Here is an 18952-nt window from a genome sequence, read left to right as displayed (position 1 = left end):
TACGTTTGATTTTTCCGCGGCTCTACAAAAATACGGTCCCCTGGCCGGGTCTAACGCATATTAATATGTCCCCGAAAGTTGTTTACTATTTTGAAGTATGGACGACTCATGGAGAATTTTTCTGGCTTTCGAATATACATGTTTAATGCGTCGCCACCTTCCGAAACACTTTCAGAAATGTTCTAAACTGCACGTTTGCCTGTACAAGCAGCTCTACAAAAATACGGTACCCTTGCCGGGTCTAACGCATATTAATATGTCCCCGAAAGCCGCGTACACTTTTGAACTATGGACGACTTATAGATAACTTGCCTGGTTCCAAATATATAGGCTTATTGCGTCACCACCTTCCGGAACACGGTCGGAAAAATTATGGACGATACGTTTGCCTGTTCCGCGGCACTACAAAAAAACGGTCCCCTGGCCTGGTCTGACGCATATTACTATGTCACCGAAAGCCGTGTACACTTATGAACTATAAAGGACATATAGCAAATTTTCCTGGCTTTCCGAATATATACACCTTATACGTCGCCACTTTCCGGGACACGGTCGCAAAAATTATAAACGATACGTTTGCCTGTACTGCAGTTCTACAAAAAAAAGGTCAACTGACCTGGTCTGACGCATATTAATATGTCCCCGAAAGCCGTGTACTATTTTGAACTATAGACGACTTATGGAGAATTTTTCTGGCATTCCGATATATATATGTTTAATGCGTCGCCAACTTTCGGAACACGTTCGGAAAAATTATAACCTACACGTTTGCCTGTACAAGCAGCTGTACAAAAAAACGGTCACCTGGACTGATCTGACACATATAACTATGTCTCCGAAGCCTTGTACACTTTCGAACTATGGACGACTTATAGAGAACTTGCATGGTTATCTGAATATATAGGCTTAATGCGTCGCCACCTTCCGGAACACGGTCGGAAAAATTATAAACAGCGCGTTTTCCTGTACAAGCGGCTCTACAAAAAAACGGTCCCCTGGCCTGTTCTGACGCATATTACTGTGTCACCGAAAGCCGTGTGCACTTATGAACTATAAACGACTTATAGAACATTTTCCTGGCTTTCCGAATATATACACCTTTTACATCGCCACCCTCCGGAACACGGTCGGAACAATTATAAACGATATGTTTAACTGTTCCGCGGCTCTACAAAAATACGGTCCCCTGGCCGGGTATAACGCATATTAATATGTCCCCAAAAGCCGTGTACACTTTTGAACTATAAACGACTTATAGAACATTTTCCTGGCTTTCCGAATATATAGACCTAGTACGTCGCCACCTTCCAGAACACGGTCGGAAAAATTATAAACGATACGTTTGCCTGTACTGCGGTTCTACAGAAAAATGTTCCCATGGCCTGGTCTGACGTTATTACTATGTCACCGAAAGCCGTGTACTATTTTGAACTATGGACGAGTTATAGAACATTTTCCTGGCTTTCCGAATACATAGACCTAATACGTCGCCACCTTCCAGAACACGGTCGGAAAAATTATAAACGATACGTTTGCCTGTACTGCGGTTCTACAGAAAAATGTTCCCATGGCCTGGTCTGACGTTATTACTATGTCACCGAAAGCCGTGTACTATTTTGAACTATGGACGACTTATAGAACATTTTCCTGGCTTTCCGAATACATAGACCTAATACGTCGCCACCTTCCAGAACACGGTGGGAAAAATTATAAACTGCACGTTTGCCTGTACAAGCAGATCTACAAAATAACGATCCCCTGGCCTGGTCTGACGCATATTAATATGTCACCGAAAGCCGTGTACACTTATGAACTATAAAGGACTTATAGCAAATTTTCCTGGCTTTTCGAATAAATACACCTTAGACGTCACCACTTTCCAGGACACGGTCGCAACAATTATAAACGATACGTTTGCCTGTTCCGCGGCTCTACAAAAATACGGTCCCCTTGCCGGGTCTAACGCATATTAATATGTCCCGGAAAGCCGTGTACATTTTTGAACTATGGACGACTTATAGAGAACTTGCCTGGTTTTCCGAATGTATAGGCTTAATGCGACGCCACCTTCCGGCTCCAATCGGTCAAAATTATGAACGATACGTTTGATTTTTCCGCGGCTCTACAAAAATACGGTCCCCTGGCCGGGTCTAACGCATATTAATATGTCCCCGAAAGTTGTTTACTATTTTGAAGTATGGACGACTCATGGAGAATTTTTCTGGCTTTCGAATATACATGTTTAATGCGTCGCCACCTTCCGAAACACGTTCAGAAATGTTCTAAACTGCACGTTTGCCTGTACAAGCAGCTCTACAAAAATACGGTACCCTTGCCGGGTCTAACGCATATTAATATGTCCCCGAAAGCCGCGTACACTTTTGAACTATGGACGACTTATAGATAACTTGCCTGGTTCCAAATATATAGGCTTATTGCGTCACCACCTTCCGGAACACGGTCGGAAAAATTATGGACGATACGTTTGCCTGTTCCGCGGCACTACAAAAAAACGGTCCCCTGGCCTGGTCTGACGCATATTACTATGTCACCGAAAGCCGTGTACACTTATGAACTATAAAGGACATATAGCAAATTTTCCTGGCTTTCCGAATATATACACCTTATACGTCGCCACTTTCCGGGACACGGTCGCAAAAATTATAAACGATACGTTTGCCTGTACTGCAGTTCTACAAAAAAAAGGTCAACTGACCTGGTCTGACGCATATTAATATGTCCCCGAAAGCCGTGTACTATTTTGAACTATAGACGACTTATGGAGAATTTTTCTGGCATTCCGATATATATATGTTTAATGCGTCGCCAACTTTCGGAACACGTTCGGAAAAATTATAACCTACACGTTTGCCTGTACAAGCAGCTGTACAAAAAAACGGTCACCTGGGCTGATCTGACACATATAACTATGTCTCCGAAGCCTTGTACACTTTCGAACTATGGACGACTTATAGAGAACTTGCATGGTTATCTGAATATATAGGCTTAATGCGTCGCCACCTTCCGGAACACGGTCGGAAAAATTATAAACAGCGCGTTTTCCTGTACAAGCGGCTCTACAAAAAAACGGTCCCCTGGCCTGTTCTGACGCATATTACTGTGTCACCGAAAGCCGTGTGCACTTATGAACTATAAACGACTTATAGAACATTTTCCTGGCTTTCCGAATATATACACCTTTTACATCGCCACCCTCCGGAACACGGTCGGAACAATTATAAACGATATGTTTAACTGTTCCGCGGCTCTACAAAAATACGGTCCCCTGGCCGGGTATAACGCATATTAATATGTCCCCAAAAGCCGTGTACACTTTTGAACTATTGATGACTTATAGAGAACTTGCCTGGTTTTCCGAATATATAGGCTTAAGGAGTCGCCACCTTCCGGAACACGGTCGGAAAAATTATAAACAGCGCGTTTGCCTGTCCCGCGGCTCTACAAAAAAAAGTTCCCATGGCCTGGTCTGACGTTATTACTATGTCACCGAAAGCCGTGTACTATTTTGAACTATGGACGACTTATAGATAACTTGCCTCGTTTTCCAAACATATAGGCTTATTGCGTCGCCACCTTCCGGAACACGTTCGGAAAAATTATAAACTGCACGTTTGCCTGTACAAGCAGCTGTACAAAAAAACGGTCACCTTGGCTGATCTGACGCATATAACTATGACCCCGAAGCCTTGTACACTTTCGAACTATGGACGACTTTTAGAGAACTTTCCTGGCTTTCCGAATATATAGACCTAATACGGTGCCACCTTCCGGAACACGGTCGGAAAAATTTTTAACGATACGTTTGCCTGTATTGCAGTTCTACAAAAAAAAAGGTCCCCTGGCCTGGTCTGACGCATATAACTATGTCACCGAAAGCCGTGTACACTTATGAACTATAAATGACTTATAGCAAATTTTCCTGGCTTTCCGAATATATACACCTTATACGTCGCTATTTTCCGGAACACGGTCGGAAAAAATATTATCTGCATGTATGCCTGTACATGCGGATCTACAAAATAACGATCCCCAGGGCTCGTCTGACGCATATTACTATATTCCCGAAAGCCGTGTCCACTTTTGAACTATGAAGGGATTATAGAGAAATTTCCTGGTTTTTCGAATATATAGGTTTGATACGTCGCCACCTTCCAGAATACGGTCGGAAAAATTATAAACGGCACGTTTGCCTGTACAAGAGGCTCTACTAAAAAACATTCCCCTGGCCAGGTCTGACATATATTACAATGTCCCCGAAAGCTGTGTACACTTATAAACTATAAACGACTTATAGACAATTTTTCTGGCTTTCCGAATATATAGACCTTTTACTTCGCAACATTCCGGAACACGGTCGGAAAAATTATAATCGATACGTTTGCCTGTACTGCGGTTCTACAATATCATGGTCCACTGGCCTGGTCTGACGCATATTACTATGTCACCGAAAGCCGTGTACACTTTTGAACTATGATCGACTTATAGAGAACTTTCCTGGCTTTGCAAATATATGTTTAATTCGTCACCACCTTGCGGAATACGGTCGGAAAAATTATAAACGGCGCGTTTGTCTGTACAAGAGGCTCTACAAAAAAACGGTCCCCTGTGCTGGTCTGACGCATAATACTATGTCCCCGAAGCCTTGTACACTTTTGACCTATGACTGAATTATAGAGAACTTTCCTGGCTTTCGAATATATATGTTAAATGCGTCGCCACCTTTCGGCTCCAATCGGCAAAAATCATGGACGATACGTTTGCCTGTTCCGTGGCTCTACAAAAAAAACCGTCCCCTGGCCGGGTCTAACGCGTATAACTATTTCCCCGAAAGCCGTGTACACTTTTGAACTATGATCGACTTATGGAGAATTTTCCTGTCTTTCCGAATATATAGTTCAAATACGTCGCCACTTTCCAGAACATGTTCGGAAAAAATATAAACAGCACGTTTGCCTGTACAAGCGGCTCTACAATAAAACGTTCCCCTTGCTTGGTCTGACGCGTATTACTATGTCACCGAAAGCTGTGTACACTATTGAACTATAGACGACTTATGGAAAATTTTCCTGGCTTTCCGAATATATATTCTTATTGATTCGCCACCTTTCGCAATACGGACGGAAAAATTATTAACAGCACGTTTGCATGTATAAGCGGCTCTACAAAAAAACGGTCCCCTGCGCTGGTCTGACGCATATTACTATGTTCCCGAAAGCCGTGTACTCTTTTGAACTATGGACGACTTATAGAGAACTTTTCTGGCTTCCCAAATATATAGGTTTAATGCGTCACCAACATCCGGCTCACGATCGGCAAAAATTATGGACGATAGGTTTTCCTGTTCCGCGGCTCTACAAAAAAAACGGTCCCCTGCCGGGTCTAACGCATATAACTATGTCCCCGAAAGCCGTGAACACTTTTGAAGTATGGACAACTTATGGAGTATTATCCTGGCTTTCGAATATATATGTTTAATGCTTTTCAGCTTTCTGGAACGCGTTGGAAAAATTATAAACTGCACGTTTGCCTGTACAAGCAGCTCTACAAAAAAACGATCCACTGGGCTGGTCTGACGCATATTACTATGTTCCCGAAAGCCGTGTACACTTTTGAACTATGGACGAAGTATAGAGAACTTGCCTGGTTTTCCGAATATATAGGCTTAATGCGTCGCCTACTTCCGGAACACTGTCGGAAAAATTATAAACCGTTCGTTTGCCTGTACAAGCGGCTCTTCAAAAAAATAGTCTCTTGGCCTGGCCTGACGCATATTACTATGTCACCAAAAGTCGTGTACACTTATGAACTATAAACGACTTATTGAAAATGATCCTGGCTTTCCGAATATATAGACCTAATACGTTGCCACCTTCCGGAACACGGTCGGAAAAATTATAAACGATACATTTGACTGTACTGCGGTTTTACAAAAAAACGGTCCCCTAGCGTGGTCTGACGCATATTACGATGTTCCCGGAAGCCGTGTACACTTTTGAACTATGATCGACTTATAGAGAACTTTCTTGGCTTTTGAATATATATGTTTATTGCAACGCCACCTTCCGGAACACGGTCGGAAAAATTATAAACGATACGTTTGTCTGTACTGCGGTTCTACAAAAAAAAGGTCCCCTGGCCTGGTCTGACGCATTAAACTATGTCACCAAAAGCCATGTAGACTTATAAACTATAAACGACTTATAGAAAATATTCCTGGCTTTCCGAATATATAGACCTAGTACGGCTCCACCTTCCGTGAGTTTGTTCTGTGACTGTGTCCTCACTAAAAATATATGTAATAGCGCTTCCTTTCGCGGAATAATTGAAGACGCTAGTTTTGATGACGAGGATTAATACTAAAAATATACTAATCGATAACGACAACGAACAACGCTGCCACCTGTTGTTGTGTTCCCATTTCGGTTATGTCCGTTGTGGGTTTGTAGGTTCGTCTTCGATGTGGAAAAAACTATATTATTTTTAGGTTGATTCCCGGAGGGGGATTCCCCTGACTGTTGTATTATGATTTTTGACTTAGCGTATCTTCAAATGCTGACTACGAAAATTGCAAGTGCGACACACTGCTGCGCGTCCTCACTAGAATTTCAGTAAAGCGCCTCTGCGACTACTTTTGTAGCGTCTCTTCTGCGTGTGTGTTCCGTGATAGTGATCTGTGCTGTGTCCTCACTGGAAATATATGTAATAGTGCTTCCTTTCGCGGAATAATTGACGACGCTAGTTTTGATGACGAGGATTAATACTAAAAATATACTTATCGCACGTATGGTACGCACTGGTACGTACTTAGCTGAAGTAATATTACGTAGACCTAATATATTAAATAGTCTGTATAATATTGTAAATATTACTTAATTTGAGTTTTGATGTTTTTTTTTTTTTTTTTTTTATTGGTGAATTCTGTATTTTGAATATAATTTGCTTCGACAACGAACACCGCTGCCACCAATTGTTGTGTTCCCATTTCGGTTATGTCCGTTGTGGGTTTGTAGGTACGTCTTCGATGTGGAAAAAACTATATTATTTTTAGATTGATTCCCGGAGTTTGATTCCCCTGACTGTTGTATTATGATTTTTGACTTAGCGTCTCTTCAAGATGCTGACTACGAAAATTGCAACTGCGACGCACTGCTGCGCGTCCTCACTAGAATTTCAGTAAAGCGCCTCTGCGATTTCTTATGTAGCGTCTCTTCAGCGTGTTTGGTCCGTGAGTGCGTTCTGTGACTGTGTCCTCACTAAAAATATATGTATTAGCCCTTCCTTTCGCGGAATAAATGACACCGCTGCCACCTGTTGTTGCGTTCCCTTTTCATTTATGTTTATTGTGGGTTTGTAGGTTCGTCTTCGATGTGGTAAAAACTATATTATTTTTAGATTGATTCCTGGAGGTTGATTCCCCTGTCTGTTGTATTATGATTTTTGACTTAGCGTCAGTAGTATGCATATGTATGTCCTGGCGCAGTTCATATTATATGAATAAAAGATCATAAAGAAAACAATGTGTAAAAAGATCAGAATGCAATAATAATTAAAATATTTTTCGCAAAATGTATGATATTAATAATTAAATAAATATTTTTCTCAAAACATATGAAATGCAATAATAATTAAAATATTTTTTTAATAGAATTGTTCTATTAAAAATAAAAATCTAAATGCAAAAATGTATTAAAAAGAAATTGAATACCTGAGTTAAAGGAAATGAAATGTATAATAAAATAATGGAAACAACTATCAAAGATTTTAATAAATTACAAGAAAATGAAATGCAAAACGAAATAGAGAACTCAATATTAAATAATGAAATCTTTGTTAAGTTTTGTAAATATGAATACTATAATACTAATAATAATAAAAATATTACAATTATGAAATATAATCTAAATAAAATTCCAATTAAAGGAAATATTTTAATTGTCGATCATGGACACAATATTTCTGGAAATGGAAAACCTTATGCTTCTAAAATACTAGAATCGCCAACATGGCTCGAAATTTGTAAAATTATTAATGATTTAATAAATACAACTGGTACTCATTTTTTCAAATATCTCCATGATATTTGTCTTGTTCAAGATTTAGGAAATATTAAAATATGTTGTCTTAACATGAGCAATTTATATAAAACGATGCACAGGGGCGTCTTAAGACGCCTCTAACTTTTAATGAAAAATGTACAATTTTAAAAGTGGATAACATCAGAATCGATTTAAGATTTAAATTCGAGACCCCACAAATCGCGGGGTCTCAAATGGATAACATCAGACTCAATCCCGAAAACGATACAATTTATATAAATGAATCAGGAGTTTATTCACTTATATTAATCCTTCAAGAATATTTTTCATAAAACTTATGAAATTAATTAATTAAAATCCAAAAATCTTTGAAAACGATTTTACACTATAATACTATGAGGGGGACTTTTAAAGAATTAAAATCAAAAATGATTAATGTAAAAATGGAGATTCTAACATAAATAGCATCGGAGTTATACTTAAATGAAAAATATGAAGCGGGGAGTAAACTTTTAATGTGTAGTGTAGATAAGCATATAAAACATATCTGTGTTGATCCGACTTGATAATATCAAATATTAAATGAAATATAGTTCTTATACGATCGCGTTATTTTTTAATATTTTTAATAGAAATATGGAAAAAAATGTAAAAAATCTACAAAATAATTCCCAGCTTTGCAGATACCCGTTAAGAAAAAAGAGGCCGGAACTCTTTTACAGATATCTGCAAAGCTATCGTGGGACAGTGAAATTACCCAAGTGTTTTATTCGCAGGTCAACGACAGTTTTTCAGTAGATTGCATAGGTGTGTGCACCCACCTATACAATCTACCGTAAACGTCTTCAAAGCCTGATGAAATTAGTAGGTGAATATGGGCGCAACACATTCTCCCACTAGTTTCAATCCGACCAAGAACACATTTAAATCAAACGCGTTAACCCACTGAGCTACAACACTTGGGCATGTATAATGATTATTTAAACACTATTTAAATAATTCGATAAAAAAACATCATAATATAAACTATACATATATATTATGATAAGATATTCAATACCGGACGTTAAAAAATAATCAGTCTAACGTTGATATATATATATTATTATTATTATTATTATTATTATACAACACTGTATAGGTATTATAATATATAAATATATAATACTTCGTAAGTATTATATTCGATTTAAATTTTCGATTTTGAGAAAAATAATCAGTCTAGTTCGTTTAGTGAAAGTTTAATTTCATTTATATAAATCGTTTTTAAATCATTCAATCAATCGCTCAGATCGGATACCTTGCATCCACAAATTTAATTTTTCAAATATTATTTTTTCATCATAAACATGTATTTTAATTGCTTTTTTAGGTTAGGTTACCTAACAACAACTTGTTAAAAACAACGTCAACGTAAAAAACAATGACTCGTTAACGTAAAAAAAACATCATCAACGTAAAAAACAACGACTCGTTAACGTAAAAAACAACGACTCGTTAACGTAAAAAAAAACAACGACTCGTTAATATTATAGGATATAAATAAATTAAAAAGATAACTACTATTTTAAAAGTAAATTCATAAGTGTTATATTCTAATTAAATTTTCAATGTTTAAAAAATTTAATTTTTTTTATAATAAATAATAGTAATGGAAAATAAAAATCAAATTAATGAATTATGTTTGCCAAAAACTATAAAAACGATAGATGCTAATAATGTAAAAACCGAATTTGGTCTCTATGAAATCAAGGATAAAATTTATAAAATTTACAAACATGAACTAAATAAAGTGGAATCGTTTCGCAAATCATGTGTAATATTCAATAAATTTAATAAAATATTACAAATAAAGTACAAGAATCAAGAAAATACTTTTATAACGGAAGAAATGGATGAAATATTACCGATACGAGCAATGTATTATTGCACTTGTAACGTTCCCCAGTCAATAGGATTGAAGGATGATGGAATAAATGTAAATCTCGAGTGTTTAGTATAATATGTTTGATTTATTTAACTTATTCAACTGTGACTGATTATAACAAAATTACTATAAGTCCAAAATTAATAAATGAAGCGAGCGAGATGTGACATTAGTTTACTGATGACTGTTCCAAAGCTCGTCGTTTGTTCGTCTGATGAACGCTTGTCCATCAGCTCTCCTCGATGGGTCTGTCCCTGTCCCTACTTATTCTGGATGACCATACATAGTCATCTTGCGGTTAGGCCTACCGTGGGATTGTCACACGCTTGCACACGGCCGGATGAACATATATATGTTGTTGTTGCGCATTTGTGGTGTTTGTGTTATTCCACAAAACCATACAGATCTATACGGTCATTTTATACGAGTTATTTATATACGTAAGCATATATATATTGACGCACGCCGTCCAGGGTCACGCGCTCGATATTCGCTGTACTACTACACACGCAGCGCGGACGCTATTACTATTACTATTAATGTTACGCGGCGCGTACTATTATAATATATGATTATATATACACTTTTACACTGCCTAAATAAGTGTTATATATTGGGTAATATGATATTAAGTCACAGCTCGCTACACCTCACCGCCCTTTCAAAGGTTTTTGTAGGGCTACAATTTGTAGAACTACAAAAAGCTTTAAAATTTAAACTTTACATAGATTATACAATTTACATAGATAATGTGTACAATGTTTTTACATAATTCAGTACATTCAATACATTTAGTATATAGATAAAATAGTTAATCATTGTCTTATTATGACTATTTACATGATGATAATTATTAGTTACACATTTCATTATTATTATTTTTTTTTTTTTATTACTCGATTAGAGTATTACAATTGATTAGATTGACACAATTATATTTTTGTTAGTTAACATGATATATAATTTTAATACAATAAAATTGTTATTAGTAATATGATTAAAATAGTATGATTAAATTGATAAAATGATAAAATGATGATTAAAAATAATACAATAGTTATACAAGTTCAATATAATATTTTAATTTACGTTATTATACATAAAAATATCTTTGATTACAATAAATAATTATTTAATATTTTAAATCTCCAATGGTATCATAGACCAGTATATATTTATTCCTTTATAATAAATTATGTTATATTAACTATCTTTCGTAAAACAATAAATCCTTTGCACTAGGTACAATATTAATATATCTGGCTAAATCCAAACAAATTGGATTTGCCAAATCTCTTTCTACAACCATATCTGTCATGAATCTTTTTACACACTTAATTATCTCTAAAATTTCCCCTTTTTCGTAAGGTACTAATATTGTATTATTAGCTGAAATTATATGATGATCAAAGCATTCCGTAAAGTTATACCATTCTCCGAGTTCCGTATTAGTGTGCTTTTGAATTGCTATATTTATGTTTATTTCCTGCAATAGTTGTTCGTTCCTATCCATTTTAGATTAATGGTTCCTATAATTATAAATTGTATTATTTGTAAATTTAAGTGAAATGTTTAATCAAATTTTCGTATCTGTAGTTCCTTACTGCATAGTCAAATATACATTTCGTGTATATGACGTCTGTGCGTGGATCATGTGCATAAGTTATTTTGTGTTTCTTTTTACATATTAAATTGTGTGACTCGGTAAGATTTAATATCCTTCCCGATTTGTCATAATATCCTACTTCTATTTCAAAAATTATTGTTTTGTTTGATACGTCCTCTAATTGTAAATAAAATTGTCGGTTTAAATATTTATCGTAACAACGCATATCTAATAATGGAAACCTGATTCCTAATCTCTTTAAAATCTCTCTGTCGGAACTACCTCCAAACACTACTATCACATTAATCTTATTGTCACGCAGTATATAGTTTTTTATATAGGTCGCATTCAAACTATTAACTGGTGCCTTAAGACTCTGATTCAGTTGGTCTAGACAGATGTCCCTGAGTTCTGTCTTCGTCTTGAAAATCCGTGCTAACGCCTTTTGCGCCACTAGTACCTCTCGATCCTTCATCGGTCTTACTTCTCCGTTTTCCGGTAGATACAATGGTCGTCCCTCGAGGTTCCTTATCTTAAAACGGTCCAAACTGTTCGATATCGCTCCTGATATAAGGACCTTACTCGTCTTATGGATGTTAGTAAACTCGAAGTCCATTATAACGAACTTATGGGTATTTCCTCTATATACAAATATAACAATTAGTTACTTACTTATACTATAATATTTACATTACATTTATTTTATATTAATTCAATTTTCTTCTTAATTACTTATTATTGCTGGTAAATTACTAGTATTAGTATTATTGCTACCTATATTCCTGTCATTAGTATCCAAAAATGAGGTTTCTTGTAATTCCTCTTTACTCTCATACAACTTACGGTTTACTATAGGTCCATGCTCGTTGTATGATAATTTTTTTCTCATTGGTTCATAAATTGTTTGTTTGTAGAACTTACCCTCACTAAGTGGTTCTTTAATTGTTCTTACCCTCATAGTATTATTATTCCTTTTTAGAGTCCTAGCGTATAGGTACATTACGTATATCAACAGAATTAATATTAAAGAAAATGATAGTAATCCTATTAGAACATATATCAAATAATGCTTATTTTGGTCGGCTTCTCCGCCTTGCCTATCTTCTTCTTTTTCTACCATCGTTTGTATATCATTCAGGGAATGAGCTAATTCATGAACGTTATCTAATCTTAGTAAATCATGACCTTGGGTATATTTAGGAATTGCTAATGTGTTTAGTTTTGGAATTTTAATATTCAAACTACCTATCCCTAGTTTAGGTATAAAGTTTACATAATATTTGGATTTTACTTCCCGCGTGGGGTTTAAAACTATATCACTAGCATAAGCCCTACACTCTTGACTTAAGTTGATTAAACCCTGATTCCTTAATTTCACTATATGTGGTTCTCGTTCCCCTTGACATGTTATGGTCAATGTATCATTGTTAGTGGTGTAAATCCATGTATTTGCATATTTTAACTTATGATAAATATTCTTTGCTATCACTATGATTCCTGCCTCGCAGTTGCTTGGTAACACATCAGGATTCTTAAATAATGAAATTTCACATGGTTGTCTAACAGATTCATGTTGAATAGGTTGGAATTCTGGACATATATTGAAAATTTCGGTAGCTATACAGCTTAACAATTGTGTTTCTGTGAAGGTTGTAAACTGTCTTCTATTCTTAGTTATTCCTACATACTGAAATTCTGGCTTTAATATTGCACTATGTTTATAGTCAAATCTATGTGGAATTGGTATAATTTTGAATAATGTTAGTTCTAGTTCTGTTATCAATGGTATTTTAATTAAGAACACTATCTGATTTCCACTGTAATACACGGCCATCTTAGTTATTTTACTTAACTCATATATTTCGTTTGCTTTAGTCCCCATGGGTAAATTCAAATTGACTGGTAAGTTTAATTTAATCTGGGTCAATTGTCTACCTAATTCTCTTGGAGTTACTAGACTTGGATGTAGAATCCCTGTTCTAGCTGCTGTTATTATTGCACTTATAGTGGTGGTTTCATAAGAAAATTGTGTAATTAATGCAGTGAATATGCTGTGTATTCTATTGCTAAGTATCAAAGTTTCTAACGTATGAGTATGATTTGCCGCTTCATTTAATTTTTTGTATATTTCCCCCTGTTTTTCTCCTAACTCGACATATAACTTATTCATTTCTGTGGTCGTGTTCCCTATTCCTTGTACAACTGATTTTACTACTGTAGTTTGACTTTTTAAAATATGCAACATGTTTACATTACTAGTTTCCATTTTTTCGATATTTTTATTTGTTTCTTTGGTGCAATCATCATCACACACCCCGAATAAAGTTTTCATCGCAGTTCCTACAATATTTATTAACCCTCTTCTTTTTCTAATTACCGTTTCCTTATCATCGGTATTTATATATCTACCTATAGATTCATACATTTGTTCCCTTTGTGAAGCTATTTCCATAAACATTGTTTTTAATACATGTGCGAACCTTGAACATATCTCATATTCAGATAATATATCTTTACAATGGTTTGTCATATTATTAATTTCATTTAATAAAGCGTCATATCTGTTATCATAATTCTCTAACGGTATGTATGTTACTAGTTCCCATTGAGCTCCCACAATTCTTAATTCACCTTGATTTTCGAAAAATATAGCTGTTTCATTTTTAAATTCTTCATTATAATACGGTAGTTGTCCTTGGATGATGGGAATGCAGAACAACCTATACAAGAATAAAATTGATCATAATCATCATAATTACTTTATTACTACGTTTATTAGTTTTCCAATGTTAATTTACAATCTAAGTTTGTCACACTGTTACAGTTTACTAAAGGTCAAGTAAATATGTTTCAAACTTAAATTCTAACACATCAACAATTGAACCAGCAATTTCCAATCAATCTCATTTTTTGTTCATTATCCTCGTCATACATCTAACCATGAAGGCTTCCCAAAGGCTCTTTGTTATCTTTGAATGATCTTCAGTATTCAACACTCTTAATGCTAAATTTCTCATGGCAATTAATTCCTTCTTATTCTCCCTTCCCGTGATTTGTGGCGGGTCTGTATATTTTGTTACCATAGTTGCCATTCCAACAGGTCTGTTTCCGATTCTGTTCACAGACAAGTGTTTTAATATCATAATAATGGTTCAATAATACTAACTAAATTCTTTTAAATAAATGACTATTGGAACTTCGTATCTCTCATTATACGTTACATTAAAATTAATTTATTAATTACTTATTTTAATTCCTTTTATATTATATTATTTAGTATACTTATCTTATTACCTTATTAATTATACAATATTACGTTATTGATTATCTACTTTACTTTTTGATTACATTTTAGTTTCTGTTAACTCTATATCATCACATGTATAAGATTTAAGAATCACTGAGTTTAAATAATTGAATCGGCCTCTTTCCACTAACTTATAATGTTGACTTATATTAATCACTAGTATAATTATGGCTATTATAACTATTCCCATTATGACACATATTACATATATATATTTTAATTCTAATTCCCTTCCTTTTTGATTATTTGTTTTAGTATTGGTTCCTATTGATTCACTGGTTTCGGTGATTACCCTTAGATTACTGGCCTTGGTGGTTTCCTCAAGTAAACTTGTATTAACTGAATTATTAGTGATTACATCTGCATCTAGGTGGGTTGTTGATAATGTTATTGGATATTCTGTGGTTCTTAACTTGGTGGTTGTATCTAACATATCAGGTAAGGATCTTATCTCAGCTTTTCTTTCTACCTCTGTTGCACTAGTTGTGTTATCTTTATTTTGAAAATCTTGAAGAGGTATGGGTTCTCTAAGCAATCTTTGTTCAAATAATATTTGATCTCCTGTTAAACCGAATTGTGTGGAAACTATCCCTTCGGATTCATTTCCTTCTGGTCCTAACAAATTTATTGAACAATGTTTTCCCACATACACAGATAAAGAAACCTGTCCTTGTCGGTATACCTTATCACTGTCAATCACTCCATTACATTTTATACGTATAAATCGTAAATTACATCTGTGTGCATAGATTTCGGGTAACCCTTTCACATTATCCTGGATACTTGTTATACTTTGTACCATGAGCCCTCCTAGTGGTGTAGTTTCATTAAACAATATTTTAGTTTCCCTCTTTGCTTCTTCCGGAATCCCTGATTGACCATGAATCTCCAGTAAACCAATTAATCTATAAAGCAATCATTTCGTTAGCTTCTAATCTTATATATTCCAGCATATCGCCTGGTTCAGGTATAAATTCTATGAAGTCTATCAATGTGTCACAACAACATTCATCTAACCATCCCCTATTTTCTGTCATATCATATAAAAATTTTGCTATATTCTTAGTATATTCCTTTAATTTGGATCTCGAGAATGGCTCAGTTAAGTTATGATTTGCTGTGCTTATATGTTTTATTAAACATTTGGGTAATTCATCTGGGCGTAATATGCTATAATGGTGGGTTTCACTTCCGATAGCCCGTTCTAATTCCAACAGGAAATTCCTCTGCTTTTCCCTAAAATTTAAAATAATTTCTTATCACCTACGTTATTCACTCAATAATTTACAACTATATCTATCTTAGTTATCTTATTTAATTCTCTAACTGGAACTTTCATGATATTTTTTTACATCATTTCTATGTACCGTGACCTTCCTTCTTCCCCTTTGAATAACAATATTCTCAGTATCTAACACCTCTAATATTTCATATGGTCCCTTCCATAATGGTGTTAACTTATTCTTTTGGGTATTATCTCGTAACAGTATTGAATCTTTCACATGCAACTCTTCGCTATGAGCGTTTTTATCATAATTCGCCTTTGATTTAATCTTTTTCTTTTTTTAACCTTTCCCTTGCTATTTTATGAGATTCCTGCATTTTCTGTTTTAAATCATACAGATAATCATCGTAGTTGTATCTAGGTTCGGGGTTACTTTTCAAATTTACCGGAATATTTAGTTCTTTCCCATACAGTAATGTATATGGCTGATAGTTTGTGGCTGAATGTTCAGTCGAATTATAAACGAATAAAGCATAAGGTAACAGTTGATCCCAAGTACTTAAATCCTTGTCTACATAATGCCTAAGATACTCAGCTAATGTTCTATGTGATCTTTCCAACCCCCCATTAGTTTGTGGGTGATAAGGGCTGGTATTTATCTTGTTAATCTTTAAAAGTTTACATACTTCTGCGAATGTTTTACTTAGAAAATCTGTCCCTTGGTCAGTTAATATGGTCTCTGGTATTCCATGAATACAAACGAAATGTACTACAAAGGCTTCAGCTACAGTATTGGCTGTGTGGTTTGGTAATGGTACTCCCAATGAATATTTAGTTAAATCATCTTGCATTGTTAAAATATAAGTATTTCCAGATGCGGTAGTGACTAATGGTCCTACTATATCCAAAAATATCTTTTCAAATGGCTTTGAACTTGTGGTGGTTATTACCATGGGTTGCTTAATTTTCCTATTTGTAACCTTATTCTTTTGGCAGGACTCACAATTCATAATATAGTTTTTTACATCTAACTTTAATCCTGGCCAATTAAACTGACGTTTAATTTTCCTAATGGTTTTGTTTATTCCTGCATGTCCTCCAAGTACGGAGTCGTGAAATTGTTTAAATATAATCAATTTCTCTTGCTCTGTATATTCCATTTTTGAACAAACTAAAATTTCTATTCCCGTGTTTCGAAATACATATCTAATCATAGCTCTAACCTTGTCCCATTCTAATCCATCCTTTCGACCTAATTGATTCATTATGAGTTTCGTTAAAGAATGTTTTTCACTGAAATGCTTTAAATTCAATAAAGCTGTATATAGATTTTCATACGTAGTGTTCTGCCTAGACTTACTTTTGGTTATTAAGAATATTATATACCTATCTTCATGTTTAACCTTTGTTACTTCTCCTACTTGTTTGTTGGATTTCAAGATAACGGTATCCCCAAATTTCTGTTTAATTTCATAGTTGGTTCCTGACCTGAAGTTATAATACTTTTCTATTTCAGTAACTATATGATACTCAGGAGGTGACTCCAACAATTCTCCATGTACCTCCTTAACGTTACCATTGGTTATCAATGTGCCTTCGAATTTTACAAGGAAATTGTTATAGCTTTCTTCCTTTATATCCTGTATAGTATACATTCGTGTCAAAGCATCTACATTAGCATTCTGAATTCCAGGTTTGTATTTAATGACGTAATCGTATTGTTCTAATTGTATTCGCCATCTAGCTAACTTTGATAAAGGGTCCTTTAAATTAAATAACCACGCTAATGGTCTGTGATCGCTCAAAATAGTAAATTTCCTTCCATAAAGATAAGGTCTAAATTGCTTAATCCCATAGACTATAGCTAAACATTCTAACTCTGTTGTGGAATAATTGAATTCGCTTGGACTTAAGGTCCTTGAAGCATATGCAATGGGCAAATCTTTTCCTATTTCTCCCTGTGATAATATGGCTCCTAATGCCTTCCCACTAGCATCTGTTGTTAAGATAAACTCCTTTGTAAAATCTGGGTATTGTAATACGGGTTCAGTGCATAATGCATGTTTTAACTTTCCGAAAGCTCTATCACATTCTTCACTCCAATTAAACTTTACATCCTTCTTTAACAAATTAGTAATAGGCCTGGCTATCGAACTATAATTTTCAATAAACTTCCTATAATATCCAGATAATCCTAGAAAAGATTTAATTTGCTTTACATTCTTAGGTTCTGGGAAATCCAGAACAGCTTGGATTTTCTTCGGGTCTGGTCTTATTCCTGTTTCAGATATAACATGCCCTAAGTATATACACTCTCGTTTTACAAACTCACATTTATCTGGCTGTATCTTTAAGTTGTGCTCACGCAAACGTTCAAACACATCTATTAACTTATTGTTGTGATCATCCAAATTTTTCCCATAGATTATTATGTCGTCAAGATATACTAAACATTTTATCCCAATAATTCCTGACATTACATTATCCATAAGTCTCTGGAATGTGGAGGGGCTAGTCTTCATCCCCATCGCCATTCGTTTAAAGTGGTAGTGTGCATTGTTAGCTGAAAAAGCTGTAAGCTCTCGTGAAGATTCTGATAACGGAATTTGGTAAAAACCCGAAGCAAGGTCAATTACGCTAAACAATTGGCATTGTCCTAAATGATCGAGTATTTCCGTGATATTAGGTAAGGGATGAAATTCATTTAAAGTTACTTGATTTAAAGCTCTAAAGTCTATCACGATACGAAACTTTTCTTTCCCACTGGCATCTAATTTTTTCTTAACAAGTAACAGAGGGGCATTCCAAGGTGAACTTGATGGTTCTATAA

This window comes from Metopolophium dirhodum, chromosome 1 (assembly GCF_019925205.1).
Source record: "Metopolophium dirhodum isolate CAU chromosome 1, ASM1992520v1, whole genome shotgun sequence".
NCBI classification, from domain to species: Eukaryota; Metazoa; Arthropoda; class Insecta; order Hemiptera; family Aphididae; genus Metopolophium; species Metopolophium dirhodum.
Note: the sequence above shows the minus strand (reverse complement) of the source record.